The sequence below is a fragment of the Ornithorhynchus anatinus genome, chromosome 1 (assembly GCF_004115215.2).
Source record: "Ornithorhynchus anatinus isolate Pmale09 chromosome 1, mOrnAna1.pri.v4, whole genome shotgun sequence".
In the NCBI taxonomy this organism is placed as follows: Eukaryota; Metazoa; Chordata; class Mammalia; order Monotremata; family Ornithorhynchidae; genus Ornithorhynchus; species Ornithorhynchus anatinus.
This window is the reverse complement of record NC_041728.1, coordinates 70,478,318-70,494,819: the sequence shown is the minus strand read 5'-3', so window position 1 is coordinate 70,494,819 and position 16,502 is coordinate 70,478,318. Positions and strand designations below refer to the sequence as shown.

The following is a 16,502-nucleotide window of genomic DNA, read 5'->3' as shown; positions in this document are numbered from 1 at the left end:
AAAAAGAAAATAAAATATTAAATGCAAGCAAAATAGGAAGGTAGTATTTTAGTATTTCCTGACTGGGTTTATTGTTCTTGAGACCACTGCTATCTAAATTTAAACTCTTGACTTCAAATGTACATCCTTTTGGAGCACATCAGTGCTATTTTTCTATGCTTAAAGTAATACAGCCTCATGGAATTCAAAAGATTTAGTTTTCAATTATGACTCAGTCACTGACTAGTTAGAGGTTGTCCCACTCCATACTTCAGTCTTTTCACCTATAAAGTCACTACAATGAATCTTTCTTATTAACATTCTTGTTTTAAAAATGGTATTTTAGTTCTTACTATGTGCCAAGCACTGTAGTAAGTACTGGGGTAGGTACAAGCTAATCAGGTTGGACACGGTCCCTGTCCCACACAGGGCTCACAGTTTTACAGGTGAAGTAACTGGGACACAGAAAAGCAATATGACTTGCTCAACGTCACACAGCAAAGAGGTGGCAGAGCCAGAATTAAAGCCCAGATCCTCTCATTTCCAGGCCCGTGTTCTTTCCAGTAGGCCATGGTACTTCTTCATCATGCTAGTAAGTGCAAATAGTAGCAGTGACACCCAATGCTCTCCCTAATCATAATGATAATCATTATGGTATTTGTTAAGAGCTGGGATAGGTATTGGGTCAGACACAGTCCCTGTCCCAAATAGGGCTCACAGTCTTTGACCCCATTTTACAGATAAGGTAACTGAGACACAGAGAAGTTAAGAACTTGACCAAGGTCACACAGCAGACAAGTGGCAGAGCCGGGTTTAGAACCCAGGTCCTCTGACTCCCATGCTTGTGCTCTTTCCACTAAGTTGTGCTGCCTCTCTATACAGGGAGGAGGGAACAGCTGTGGGCTTGGAGCAGGACTGCTAGAGTGTAAATTCATTGTTCATAGAGAACATTATAATATATTATTTGTTGCATGCTTACTAAATGCCAAGCACCACATAATAGTAATGATAATAATGATAATGATGGTACTTTTTAAGCACTTACCATGTGCCAAGCCCTGTTCTAAGCACTGGGGTAGATAAAAATAAATCAGGTTGGACATAGTCCCTGTCCCACATGGGCCTCACAATCTCAATTGCCATTTTACAGATGAGGTAACTGAGGACCAGAGAAGTCAAGTGACTTGCCCAAGGTCACACAGCAGACAAGTGGTGAAGTCAGGATTAGAAGCCATAGCCTTCTGACTCCTGACTCCCAGGCGCAGGGTCTATTCACTAAGCCATATTGCTTAGCGCTGGGGTAAATCCAAGATAACCCAATCTTGCGTTTCTGTTGTTCTCTCCGAGCATTAGATACAGTGCATGGCTCAATAAATACCAATGCTATGACTATTATTTTTATAGAGAAGGAGCGTGGCTTAGTGGAAAGAGCCCGGGCTCGGGAGTTAGAGGTCGTGGGTTCTAATCCCAGCTCCTCCACTTGTCAGCTGAGTGACTTTGGGCAACTCACTTCACTCCTCTGTGCCTCAGTTCCCTCATCTGTAAAATGAGGATGAAGACTGTGAGCCCTACTTGGGACAACCTGATTACCTTGTATCTACCCCAGTGCTTAGAACAGTGCTTGGCACATAGCAAGTGCTTAACAAAGACCAACATTATAATTATTATTATTATATCTATTATCACTATTCCTCATGACCTGATGCTGGTTCCTCCAAGCAAGGAAAAAGACAACCTTTGCAGTCATTCCCACCCCTGGCCATTCATCTTGAGCCTGCATTGCATCCCAGTGAACTGAAGCTCAGCATCTTGGAAAGGGGAGGTGGCCAGGGTTATGCTAGAAGCAGATGGAAATGCCAAATCTCCTGCTTGGTGATTCCTCTAGACTGTAAGCTGGTTATGGGCAGAGACCACATCTGCCAACTCTGCTGTAGCGTACTCTCCCAACCACTTAGTACAATGCTCTGCATGAGGTAAGTATTCAATAAATACCACTGATTGATTGATTCCTCAGGGTAAAAGGTGTGGGCAGGAGAACTGAGTGCATTTGGTGGAGCTTGGTTCCCATCATCCTTAAATTCATCATCACAAGTACTTCTGGGGTATTGCTTATGTGCAGAGCACCAGAAGGGGCACTGGGGAAATTACAGTCGATTGTAAGAGACCCAGAACCAGTCCTTAAGCAGCTTTCAAAGAGGAGAATGGCAACCAGAAAAATCCAGTTCTTATAAACAGTGAAAAAAACTTGCACGAATGATTCTGATAACTCCAGGAGAAGAAATAATCAACTAATTATATTTATTGAGCACTTACTGTGTGCAGAGCACTATATTAAGTGCTTGGGAGAGTACAATTCAAGAGTTGGTAGACATGTTCCCTTCCCTCAAAGAAGTTGACAACAACTCAGCTACCTTCACCCCTCGGTACTTTTTATACCTGCTTGGGTTTTCATCTCTATGTTATTCTTCCACATGGGCTTGTGATTTCTATGTATTGTCAAGTTTTTTGGTTTTTTTTTTTACCTATTGCATATTTGTCTTGCCTTTTACAATACATTGTAAGGTTCTCAAACAAAACTCTGTTCATAGAAGGCCTTCAGTTCAATGCTCTGCCACCTGGAAGGCCTTCAGTAAAATGTTCTGCTGCCCATGATAATAACAATAATAATAATAATAATGGTATTTGTTAAGCACTTACTATGTGTCAAGTACAGTTTTAAGCACTGAGATAGATGCAAGGTAATCAAGTTGTCCCACATGGGGCTCACAATCTTAATCCCCATTTTACAGACGAGGGAACTGAGGCACAGAGAAGCGGCTCACCCAAGGTCACACAGAAGACAAATGGTAGAGCCGGGATTAGAACCCACATCATCTGACTCCCAAGCCCGTGCTCTTTCCGTTATGCCACGCTGCTTTTCTCAGTACAGTGCCCTATCCCCAGAAGGCTCTCCCTCTGCCACTCAGAAGGCCCTCATTCAAGCCCTCTGCCACCCAGGAGGCTCTCAGTCAAGCACTCTGACTCCTAGAGGCCATCAGTATCGCACTCTGCCACCCAGAAGCCCTAAGTCTAGCATTCTGTCACCCAGAAAGTCCTCAGTCTAGCACTCTGTCACTCAGAAAGCCCTTAGTACAGCATCCTGTCCCCAAAGACCCTCAGTACAAGCACTCTGCATACAGAGGCTCCCAATACAGTGGTTGGAACACAGAAATAATCAATCAATACTGTGGGTACATAAGGATAATGATGAATAGCCTCAATAACTAATGTTGGTATTTGTTAAGCACTTACTATGTCCACAGCACTGTCCTAAGTGCTGGGGTATAAACAGGATAATCAGGTTGTCCCACTTGAGGCTCACAATCTTCATCCCCATTTTACAGATGAGGGAACTGAGGCATAGAGAAGTTAAGTGACTTGCTCACAGTCACACAGCTAAGTGGCAGAGCCGGGATTCAAACTCATGACCTCTGACTTGTCATGAACTCTGACTCCCAAGCCCGGGCTCTTGTCCACTGAGCCACGCTGCTTGCCTATATATGAAGGGAACGCTGCTTCAATACATATGGAATGTAGCACTGTCTCATAGTAGACCTTGCCCCATGCATAGAATTGGGATGAGGCATCCTCTCTCTTGGTTGGGTCAATCAATCAGTGGTCTTTATTGAGCACAATCTGTATTAAGCACTTGGGAGAGTGCAATACAACAGGGTCGGGAGACAATTCCCTGCCCACAACGAGCTTACAGTCTAAAGACTTCACTGAGACTTTTTCATCTGAAGCAGACTCTCCTAAGAGCAGTTTATATGCACTTGGACCTCCAAATGTTCTCATCCTTACCCATTTTTGGCCTATTTTTATTGTGTAAGGATTGGGTGGTGCTTTTCTAATAGTCATAGATAATAATGGCAGTATGTTCTAAGTGTTTACTGTGTGCCAAACTCTATGATAAGCAATGGGGTAGATGCAATATGATCCCTGTCCTACATGGAGTTCAGAGTTTAAGGGAGAGGGACAACAGGTTTTTACTCCTCACATTTGACAGATGAGGAAACTCAGGCACAGAAAATTTCAGTGGCTCACTCAGGTCACACACAAGGAAAGTGTCAGAGCTGGGTATAAACTGACTGCCTTGTAACTAGGGTTTGATACATGCTTGGAACAGAGTAAGTGCTTAAAAGATACCCTGATTATTATTATTCGATCACCTGACTTCTAGTCCTATGTAAGCTCTTTCCCATAGGATACACTGCTTCTTGCTTTCTAATTTGTCCTCACTAAAATAGGTAGATAATAATTATTGTTCTACACAGTTTGCAGATGGGAAAACTGAGGTCTCTAGCCAGACCTGATCTAAATGGAGCCATGACTGGAAATCAGATCTTGAGATTCCTTGTTTTGTTTTATCTGTCTCCCCCATTTAGACTGTGAGCCCGTTGTTGGGCAGGGATTGTCTCTATCTGTTGCCGAATTGTACATTCCAAGCGCTTTGTACAGTGCTTTGCACAAAGCAAGTGCTCAATAAATACGATTGAATGAATGAATGAACTGGTCACTACCCTCTCTGTGAAACCTTGAAATTATCCTCAACATCTCTCTCATTCAATCTACATTTTCTGTCTGTCGCTAAATCCTGTCAATTCACAACACCACTAAAATCTGCCCTTCTCCACCCAAACTGCTACTACATTAATCCAAGTACTTAACCCATCCACCTTTATTACTGTATCAGCCTCTTTGCTGACCTCCCTGCCTTCTCTCTCTCCCCATTCCACTCTCACTCTCCTGCCTAGACCATTTTACTATAAAGCTGGGGTAGATGCAATACAATCCCTGTCCTACATGGAGTTCAGAGTTTAAGGGAGAGGGAGAACAAGCTTTTACTTCTCGCATTTGACAGATGAGGAAACTCAGGCACAGAAAATTTCAGTCCATGTTTCCCCACTCCTCAAGAACCTCCAGTGGTTGCCCATCCACCTCCCCACCAAACAGAAACTCTTCACCATTGGATTTAAAACACATTTAAAATACCCATTCCATCCTATTTTACCTCCCTGCTCTCTTTGTATAATCCAGGCCACCCACTTCTCTCCTCTCATGCCAACCTACTCACTGTACCTTGATCTCATCTATCTCACCACTGACCTCTCATCTACATCCTACCTCTGGCCTGGAGTGCCCTCCCTCTTCATATCTGACAGGCACTCAGTCTCCCCACCCTCAAATCTTACTGATTAGACTGTAAGCCCGTCAAAGGGCAGGGACTGTCTCTATCTGTTACCAATTTGTACATTCCAAGCGCTTAGTACAGTGCTCTGCACATAGTAAGCACTCAAATACTATTGAATGAATTGAAGGTACACCTCCAAGAGGCTTTCCTTGACTAAGCCCTCATTTTCTCTTCTTCCACTCCCTTCTGCATCACTGTTGCACTTGGATTTCCTCCCTTTATTCACCCCTCCCTCAGCCCCACAGCCCATATGTCTATATCCACAATTTATTTATATTTTCTGTTTCCCCCTCAAAACGGTAAGCTCACTGTAGGCAGGGAACATGTCTACCATCTGTTTTATTGTACTTTCTCAAGTGCTTAGTATAGTGCTATGCACAAGAGCTCAATAAATGATTGATTGCTTGATGAGACTACACTGCTTCTATCATAAAAGAATGAACTTTGGCCTGCAATAACCCAGGTGTCAATACTACAAGGAAATACTTCTGCTGTTCTGAACTATTCATCCTCTTTAAGGTGGATTTTCTTGGTACCTACAGAAAACAAGTGTTCTGCTGGCAAGACACTTAAAAAGGGTAAATATTCTTCACCTCACCCCTCAAACAAAGGGTAATTGCTGAAGAAAATGTTTATGAGTCTCACTGAAAGACGTACATCCATAATCCTGGTGGAATAATTTAGGAGTGAAGGAAAGGGGATTGTATTCACCCTCAGTGGACTTTTCCTGTGCTTTGGGGATTTGATGTGGTTAAAGGGCACAAGAGAAAACTTTCCCGTGCCGTCCATGCAGGGCATCCCAAATAATTTCCCTTAGGGGTCTCCCAGCTGATCTGGAGGCAAAGCCAAGCTCAGTTTAAAAGCCTGGCAATGTTTCATGCTTAAAACACCCTGGGGCAGACCCTCAGGTAGGCAGGGCTTTTCCTCACTGTTTTTTGTACGTTTCACATGAAGCAGCATGGCATAGTGGGTAAAGCATGGGCCTGGGAGTCAGAAAGTCTTGGGTTCTAATCCCGGCTCTGCCACTTGCCTGCTGTGTGACCTTGGGCAAGTCATTTCACTCCTCTGTGTCTCAGTAACCTCATCTGCAGAATGGGGAATGAGACTGTGAGTCTCACGCAGGACAGGGAATGTGTCCAACCCAATTTGCTTAATGTCCACCCCAGTGGTTGGTACAGTGCCCGGCACACAGTAAATGCTTAACAAATGCCATAATTGTTATTATTAAGTGCTTACTATGTGCAGAGCACTCTACTAGGTGCTTGGGAGAGGGTAAAGGAGTATATACAGGGAATGAATATGGCTGGGGCAGGCTGTGGGAATGAGGGAAGGGGATGGGAAGCAAAGTAGGATGGAGAGAAGCATATTGACATGGAAGGGAACATCAAAGGGAGGTTAGATGCTGGGCTGTGTTCCAAAAGAGGGCTGGAGTTAGGGGGAAGAACAGAGTGGGCTGCCTGCCTTCCATTCCATTTCATCTGTTAGTTGACCCTGGAGACAAACTCGCTCAAGCTGGCTGCAGCACTAATGAACACCACTCTACTACCAGGAAGAAATTTCAGCCTTAGGCTAAGCCACAAAGTTTGGAAGAGATTCCAGTTTTCTCCAAAATATGGAACACCAGCCATTGGGAACCTTGAAGTTGGTGGAGGGAAGGGAACAGGGATCTGAATGGATATTGGGGAGATTCATGCAGAGAATAGGCAAGGTTTCTGGTTAGCACCACTGTACTAGATCTGAATCGTGGACTTGTCATCCCCAGGCTGTTTTAAGACACTGGGAGCAAAATTCCATTTTTCTCCTTTTCCCCTTTTAGCTTTCCTTTAGAGCATCGCACCTGGTCAGTCACTACCAGAGAAGAGACATGAACAACCTCCTCGTCTTCAATTGCCATCAGCTCTGTGGATTCACCTCTAGTCAATCGTATTTACTGAGCACTTACTGTGTGCAGAGCACTGTACTAAGTGCTTGGAAGAGTACAACATAACATAGTTGGTAGACACATTCTGTGCCCACAATGAACTTACAAACAAGAAAGGTAGGCAGATATTAATATAGATAAATTACAGATACAATGATTTTGGATATGCAAATGTGCATAACGACTATCAGTCATATCTATTGCTTACTTTGTGTGGAGCACTTTACTAAATGCTTGGGAGAGTACAACATAACAGAGTTGGTAGACCCAATCCTTTCCCACAATGAGCTTACAGTCTAGAAGGAGAGACACACATTCATATAAATTATGGATATGCAAATATGCATCACCACTATCAATCATATTTACTGAGCACTTACTTTGTGAGGAGCACTGTACTAAATTCTTGGGAGAGTACAATAACAAAATTGGTAGATGCAATCCCTGCCCACAATGAGTTTGTAATCTAGAGTGGACTAAGGCTAAGACAATAATTTTCCCTTTCAACAACTCGGCTGCCAACAACTTATGATGTTTGTACCCCAACAGGAATCAGGGAATTAAAAAAAAAAGAAATAAATCTTTTAGCACATCTAAAAAGGCACAGCAAAATTCCTTCAATAGAAGCAAGGATGAAAAATGATATTTGAAAGTCTTGGTTCCAACCGAAATTAACCTCAACTGGTTTGATGAGGGCAAAGTATTTGCTACTGGATATTTGAAAATTAACCACATAAATACTGAGTCAAATATGCCCATTCACTGTAAGAAGGGCTTCACAACATATATGGGTTTTGACCTTCTTACCTAGCTACATGCCTGATTCCCTTTCTACACCATTGCAATATGATACAGTAAAGTGTAGTATTAAACTATGAAAGGTGAAACCAGGCAAAAGAAACTCTTCAAAGTTACTCTCACCATTTCTCAAAAGTCCTGTGTAAATGGAGAACTCTTTCAAAGCAAATATATTCATTATTGCATTTCAGCAACTTGGACCCTAAATTACTACAGAGCAGAAGTCTTGGAGCCAAAACCAGATCCCACGGGCCATAAAAATCTCTCATACTTGTCAATAAACCTTCTCGTTTCCTAGAACCAAACAATACACCCCTCTCGGTCCAAAAACAGAGACAACAACATCGCTGCTCAGCACAGTTTCTACATTCTAAGCACAAAGTCTCCATGAAGATTCTCAAGTGTTTTGCAGGAGAGCAAAAATAAAAATGGGAAATCGTTGGCGGCTGGTCGGAAAACAGGAAAATTCCCCAGTTACTTACTGCAGTGAGCTCTGTAGAGGTATTCCACACAAACATCACCCTTCCTTGTCCAGCTGCCAAGTGCGAAAGCATGAAATGAGCAGCTGTTTCCTTCAAGCTGGCGCTGTGTGTGTCTTAACTAGTCACATGCCCCGCTGATAAATAAGCCGGCGGTGCCAGGAGGTCAGAATCTGAAGATCATTATTCTTCTTATTAGAAAACCCTTTTATAACAGCCGTGTTAGTTCAGGCGATTGGCTGGGACATGGGGCAGTGCATTCCACAACTTTCCCTTCATTTTCTTCAGTAACAAACACCACACAACTGATAAGTCACAAATGTAGGGCAGGGTCACACAGAATGGAAAGTAAGACTGTGCCGTGTGAAAAGGCTGGCAGTCCAAGTTGGATTTTCACAAAATGCACCTGACCTGGGTGTTCTGTAGGCTTTTGCTATGAAGCTGGATGAAATAAAAGCTCAAATGCCCTGGGAAAGTAAAAGTAAAAACTAAATTCCTTTTCTCCTCCCCCCAGTCTCCATCCACAGCCAATCTGCCCCATCTAATAATTTTTTTAAATTTAAATTTTTATGGCATTTAAGTGCTTACTGTATGCCAGACACTCTACTAAGCACTGGGGTAGATAAGAGTTGTTATTATTATTAAGCACTTACTATGTATCAAGCACCATTCTAAGTGCTGGATCAGGTTGGACACAGTCCCTGTTCCACATGAGGCTCACAATCTAAGAGTGAGAGAAGGGCTGCAAAAATCAACTCTAAACCAAGGGAACTGACTGCTAGCACTGAGATGCTGACTGATGCCCCAGCAGGGCCAGGCTGAAGATGACCACCAGCTTGGTTTAATTTATTCTTGTGCCAGGTGCCCAGTTTGTAGGCAATTCATCAAGCCCTCCTGAATTTTCTGGCAGTGTTCTCGGCAGGCAGATTGAATCACTGAGGCTCCATTTCACTGAACTGCCTCTCTCTGAGGTTTGTATTTGCATCTCTTCAGGGGTGAGAGGTGGCAGGGTGAGAGGTGGCAGTAATAGTAATAATAATAGTAAGGAGTATTTATTAAGGGCTTATGGGATGCAGAGCACTGCCCTGGGAGAGAATTCAGAGGTGGTTCCTCTCTCTCAGAAGGTTCACAGTCTAAGAGTGACAGAAGGGCTGCAAGAATTAGCCCTCCAAGGAGGGGAACCGATCTCTAGCAAGGAGGTGCCGATTGTTGCCCCCGTGGGCCAGTCTAAAGATGACTGTGAGATCATCTGTCATCTGTCTACCTTGACCTGTGAGAGCTAACAGGACCCAGTGACATCTGAAGGGCACCAAAGTAATAATAATTATGGTATTTGTCAAGCGCTTACTCTGTGCCAGGCACTGTACTAAAGCACTGGGGTAGATAGCAGCCAATTGGGTTGGACAGAATCCCTATCCCATGTGGGGCTCACAGTCTCAATCTCCATTTTATTATAGAGGAGGGAACTGAGGCACAGAGAGGAAAAGTGATTTGCCCAAGGTCACACAGCAGATAAGTGGCAGAGCAGGGATTAGAACCCATGACCTTCTGCCTCCCAGGCCTGTGCTCTATCCACTACGCCATGCCGAGCCCTCTTGTTAGGAAACTGAGTAAGATCTATTTCATGAATTTAGATTTTATTTAATCTGTGACAGATAAAATTCCAAATCTTCGATCTATTTGTTACGCCTCAAACTGATGCTACCTGCCATGATGAATGATGGGCAATTCAACTAGTTCACAAACACTCAGTTAATTGTATTTCCTGAGTGCCTACTTTTGTGTATGTGCAGTACTAAGTAGTTAGGGTAGTACAATAGAATTAAAGCATCTGAGCCTTTCCTTCATGGAATTTACAGTCCAGTAGGGGAGACAGACACTAAAATTAATTATCGGTAGGAGATAGAAAGAGTTAAAGATATGTTGTAAATATTATAGGGACAGTGAATACACAAATGCTGAGGTGGCACGGAAGTGCTGAAGTGAAGTTGGAGGGGAAATAAGGAGTAGAGAGAAGAGTTTAATCATGGAAGGCTTCCTGGAGGAGGTGTTATTCCAGATGGGTCTTGTAGAATGGTCTGCTAAATTTGAAGCAGGAGGAAATTCCAGACTGGAGGGAGGGTAAGAAAGAATGAGATATACAATTAATAAGTTGTCTAGAGAGGAGCAAAGCTTGTGAATCAAGCTCTTATACAGTGCTTTGCACATAATAAGCACTCAATAAATACTGCTGAATGAATGGGAGGGTAATAGCTCATTGTGGGCAGGAAACATGCCTACTAACTCTGTTGTACTGTACTCTCCAGACATTTAGTACAGTTCTCTGCACATAGTAAATGCTCAGTAAGTATCATTATTGTTAGTAGATGTAAGAGGATAAATAGAGAAGAGAGAGCTGATTGAATACCTTAAAGCCAAAACTTCTAACCATTGTCTTTAAAGCACTCAATCAGCAATCTGTCTCCTGCTTATCCACTCTTCTCTCCCACTATATCCCAGCTCATAATCTTCATTCCTCTCAACCTAACCTACTCTCTGTACCTTAGTCTCACCTCTCCTCACCCAACCTAACTCATGTTTGAACCCATTCCCATTCCAGGAACTCCCTCTCCTTTTCATATCCACCAGACCACAGCAGAAAGGAATGAACACTCACTGCAGAATTTTTGAGAAGTAGCGAGACTTGTGTAGCATGTATTAATAATAATGATAATAATCACAATATTTGTTAATAATTATGATGTTTGCCGAGTGCTTACTGTGTTCCAGTCACTGTACTAAGTGCTGGGGTAGATACAGCAAATTGGGTTGGACTCAGTACCTGTCCGATGTGGGGCTCACAGTTTCAATCCCCATTTTACAGAAGAAGTAACTGAGGCACAGAGAAATAAAGTGACTTGCCTCAGCTCACACAATGGACAAATGGTAGAGCCAGGATTGGAACCCATGACCTTCTGACTCCCAGGTCTTTGCTCTATCTACTACTCCATGCTGCTTCTATAAAATGTTTTAGAGCATTTTAGAAAAATGATCCTGGCAGGGATCGTGTCCACCAAGTCTAATTATAAACTCCCCAAATCTTAGTAGAGTGTTCTGTATAGAGCACTAATTTAATCCATACCATTGATTGATTGACTGATTGTCTTTCCGACTGGAGGCAGGGTGATCAGCTAGGAGGCCGATGCGGTAATCAAGCTAAGCTATGACAAGTGCCTGGGCCCATCTGGTGGCCATTTGGGTGCAGGGGAAGGGATAGATTCTGGAAATGTTGTGGAAGAAGAACCAACAGGATTTAGTGAATGATTTCATAGGGGGAGTTGAAAGTGAAGGAGTAGTAAAGGCTAATTCCAGAACTGTGGGCTTGAAAGATGGGGAGGATGTTGGCTGTAATGGGAAAATTAGGTAAAGGGTTTTTTTTTTTTAATAGTCTTTGTTAAGTGCTTACTATGTTCCAGGCACTGTTCTAAGCACTGGGATGGATACGAAGTAATCAGATTGGACATAGTCCGTGTCCCACATGGGAATCCCATTTTTAATCTCCATTTTACAGATGAGGTAACATGTACAGAGAAGTGAAGTGACTTGCTCAATGTGACACAGCAGACAAGTGGAGGAGCTGGGATTAGAAGCCAGGTCTTCGGACTCCCAGTTCTACACCATGCTGCTGCTTTGGCAGGAAGATGAGGAGTTTGGTTTTAGGCATAATGATCTTGATGTGTTGATGGAACATCTGCTAAGAGCTGCCCTGGGTTCAGGAAGAAATGTGAGATGTGAGATCCAACTGTGGATTTCTAAGAGCACTGGAGTCTCTCATCAAGAATGATACATGAACCGTGGTCCTGAAACTTCAGTTTTGCCAGCACACATGTTTTTACCAAGCATTTCGGCTAGAATGGCTGGCAAAATTAGTGAACTTCCTTCTGCCAGAGTGAGTCTCTCTGGGTACCACACAGTGAAGTACTGGAAAAAATGGTAATTTGCATACCACAACATCTGAAATGGGGTTAGCTTACCTTACTGAGGGGTTCCTCAAGAATGCAACTCCCACATGTTTGGAGAAATAGGCTTATCTTTTACACAGATTGTTAGAATGCCTTTTTAACTCTCAAAAAGTATTTTGGATCAACTACTGAGCTAGGTTCTGCCATAATTTGAAGGATGAGTAAATTTAACAACTCTGGCGTGCTAAATCAGCTCATCTTTGAATACACATACAACCCCACTACATTCTAATTAATGCCACTTTGACCTACATTATCTCATATAGTCAAACATACGTGGCCTTTAGAACATGGGAGAACTGAGCTCAATGAAATGAAGAATTTTCACAATCTCTGTATTATGGAGAGAGTGGCCATTTTCAGAGCAATTGTTCATTCATGAATAATTTCATTCTTGATCTATTTTTCTTAACCACCTAAGGACTGATTTCTCAGCCAGAATTAAACCCCAGAAAAATCAAACAATCAACTGTGTTCACTGAACACTTACTGTGTGCAGAGCATTGTACTAAGCATTTGGGAGAGTACAATATAACAAAGATGGTGGTTACATTCCTTGCCCACAGAGAACTGCATAGTGGATAGAGCATAGGCCTGGGAGGCAGAAGGTCATGGGTTCTAATCCTCGCTTCACCAAGGTCTACTGTGAGAACTTGCGCAAGTCAGTTCACTTCTCTGGGCTTCAGTTACCTCATCTGTAAAATGGGGATTGAGACTGTGAGTCCCACGTGGGACAGGGAGTGTGTCCATTCCGATCTCCTTGTATCTATACCAGTGCTTAGTACAGTGCCTGGCACATAGTTAAGCGCTTAATACCATAATTGTTATTATTATTAGAGGGGATTTTCTTTCTAAATCTATCTTAGTTCTTAATCCTCTGTCTTAACTTTGCCTATTCCTCTCCCTTCCCCCAAAACTTTTGTAGGTGCTAGAGTGTAGGATGAGGCCTTTATTTCATTTTTCTCACCTGGGTCTTATTCAATCATAACCAGGATGGCATCAGAAGACCCTTGTGGGCACAGATACACATAACCTGTGTCACACCAGGCTCACAATATGATATAATGTCATCATAATAGGATTTCATGGAAATTGGCCGAAATCCAGAGCATTTCTTCAGAGACTCTCCTAAACTCCCTATTTGCTTCTAGAACCTCTGGGTTCCCTTCCTAATGTCCTTCTTCACATAGATCCCATTTCACAGTCGCTGAACTCAGCAGCAGGAGCTGAGGTAGAGGAAGACCAGGAGCTTAAAATAAGAATACTGGGCATAAGGGCATCCTGAGCTGTATCTCTCTGTCCCAGAGACAGGGACAGAGAGGGGCAGACCAACTGAAAACTGGATCGGACTAAAGACCACCTTAGTAATTATGGATTTTGGTTCATTTGCCAAATAAGGAACAGCTCAGTACAAAAGCTGTGGTTTAGAAGGTCATGAATGAGAAAAAAATGAATTTCAGAGTAGAGTTCAAAGGAAAATTGCATTTCCTCTCTTTTGGAAGGTGTTCTTTGAGGGTGCGCTGACCCATTCGGTACAGCCCAGTGCCCCAAATGACTGGCAGTTTGAGGCTCACAAAGTGTGTTACTAATAATAATTGTGGTATTTGTAAGTGCTTACTATAGGCCAAGCACTGTACTAATTTCTGGGTGGATTCAGGATAATCAGGTCCTACATGGGGCTCGCAGTCTAAGTAGGAGGGAGAACAGATATTGTATTCCCATTTTGCAGATGATGGAACTGAGGCACAGAGAAGTGAAGTGACTTGCCTGTGAGAAGCAGAATGGTCTAGTGGAAAGAGTGTGGGCCTGAAGGTCAGAGGAACTGGGCTGTAATCCCAGCTCTGCCACTTTTCTGCTGTGTGATCTTGGGCAAGTCACTTCACTTCTCTGTGCCTCAGTTACCTCATCTGTAAAATGGGGATTAACACTGTGAGCCCCACATGGGACGAGGATTGTTTCCAACCTGATTGGCTTATATCTACTCCAGCTCTTAATACAATACCTGGCACATAATAATTGCTTAAGAAATACCATTTTTAAAAAATGAAAAAAAAATACCATGTAAAAAACAAATGAAAACTTGCTCAAGGTCACACAGCAGTCAAGTGGCAGAGCCAGGATTAGAACCTAAATTCTCTGATTTCCAGACCTGTGCTCTTTCCACTATGTCATGTGATACTAGCAAAGACAGCAAATGCAGTGTCTATTCAGATGACTGGAAGTTGTCTAAGTGTACATATTTTGGGTGACCTGATTTTTTTTTTCCTGTAGGTGATAATTACATTTATTATAGTGGTATTTGTTTTGTGTTTACTCTGCATTAAGCAGTATACTAAGTGCTGGGGTAGATACACAATAAACAGTCCGGACACAGGCTAGAATGAAGGAAGAACAGGTATGTAACCCCTATTTTATAGATAAAGAAACTGAGGCATGAGGAGTTAAATGACTTGCCCAAGATCAAATAACACGCAGGTGGTGGAACTGGGATGAGAACCCAGGTCTGCTGACTCCCAGGCCGTTGCTATTTCTCTTTTTAAGATAAAAATGTAAGAATAGAATACGAGCTCCAGAAATTCGAACATATCAGTCAATCAATAAGTTGCATTTATTGAGCTCTTACTATGTGCAGAACACTACACTAAGTGCTTGGGAGAATACGATACAACATAATTAGCATAGAATTTTATACCATTCAAGGATGGATCAGGAGTTACATAATAAAAAAGTGCCGATTCCCATAGTTGTCCTTTGACCTAGAAATTGTACTCGATCAAAATGAACTGCAAAAACAGCCAGTGAAAAACTGAACTATTGAAAGCGAGGGAGCACCTGGTGTCTGAGACAAAATGGATCTGGCACAGAAAGAAACAGACTCTGCTTTCTTTGGCCTCCAAGCTTGTGAAGTGAAAAACCATCAGCATTATCGCTGACTATTTTTGTATCTATTCACTGACTTATTAGACAAAACGATGAGTTGGAAAAAATTGTATTTGGCCAAATCACGCAAGAATAACAAAAGCAAGTTTTCCACAAGAATTGAGGCTGACCATTCGGATCTGGGAAAGGTGAATAAGTCATGGTATTTTTGTGATGGTATTTGTTAAGCACTTACTGTATGCTAAACTCTGTACTAAGCACTGGGGTAGATCCAAGTTAAGCAGATTGGTCACAATCCATGTCCCAAGTGGGTCTCACAGTCTGAATCCCCATTTTACAGATGAGGTAACTGAGGCACAGAGAGGGTAAATGACTTGCCCAAGGTCGCAGAGCAGTGAAGTGCCGGAGTGAGATTAGAACCCAGGTCTTCTGATTCGCAGGCCTATGCACTATCCACTAGGCCATGCAGCTTCTTACTTGCTTTATTGATATCTGCTTAAATGACCAGCTGTCTTAGTGCTTTAGGAGCCTCAGAAACAGACAACCCAGCCCAGGAATTGGAATCGATACAGGAATTGATGCAGGAATTGGATGCAACACAAATTAACCTCATCCAAAAATATGCCCAAGCCACAGCCTCGCTTTCTTCCTAGGTCTAGGTCTGTTCCCAAACCCATTCCAGGATTTAGAATGCTCCCCACAATGCTCCCAGTTTGAGTGTGGTAGGAATAATAATAATAATAACAATGATGGTATTTGTTAAGTGCTTACTATGTGCCAAATACTGTTCTAAGTGCTGGGGTACATACAAGGCAATCCGATTGACTCGCATGGGGTTCACAGTCTTAATCCCCATTTTACAGATGAAGTAACTGAGGCACAGAGAAGTGAAGTGACTTGCCCAAAGTCACGGAGCTGACAAGTGGCGGAGCCGGCATTAGAACCCACAACCGCTTACTCCCAAGCCCATGCTCATCTATTATTCAGTCAATTAGTGACATTATTAAGCATTCACAATGGATGGATCACCTTATTAAAAGGTTGAACTTCCCTGGAGCAGAGATGCCAAGGGAAAGACACTTCGGATCTGGAGAGTCTTTTCAAGGGACACTTCTAGGAAATAAGCCATGCAGCTAATCAAGAGGCAGCTACTCTTACATTTATTCTGCAAAAATAAATCATCCCCAGACGTGCGTGGCCTAGTGGAAAGAGCA

General features: G+C 42.7%; 1 protein-coding gene across 8 annotated transcripts in view; it reads right to left on the bottom strand.

Annotated features, from left to right (window-relative positions):
* RASGRP3 (RAS guanyl releasing protein 3) overlaps nt 1–16,502 on the bottom strand; it is a 125,539-nt gene that overhangs the window by 91,299 nt on the left and 17,738 nt on the right. For 4 of the 8 annotated variants that reach the window (XM_029063666.2, XM_029063699.2, XM_029063672.2 and 1 more), the window contains exon 1: nt 8,411–8,529. The exons of the other annotated variants lie outside the window; for them this stretch is intronic. The gene's annotated coding sequence lies outside the window, so the exon portion shown is untranslated. Of the gene's footprint in view, nt 1–8,410; nt 8,530–16,502 lie in introns of those variants that run through there. 8 annotated transcript variants of the gene reach the window in all.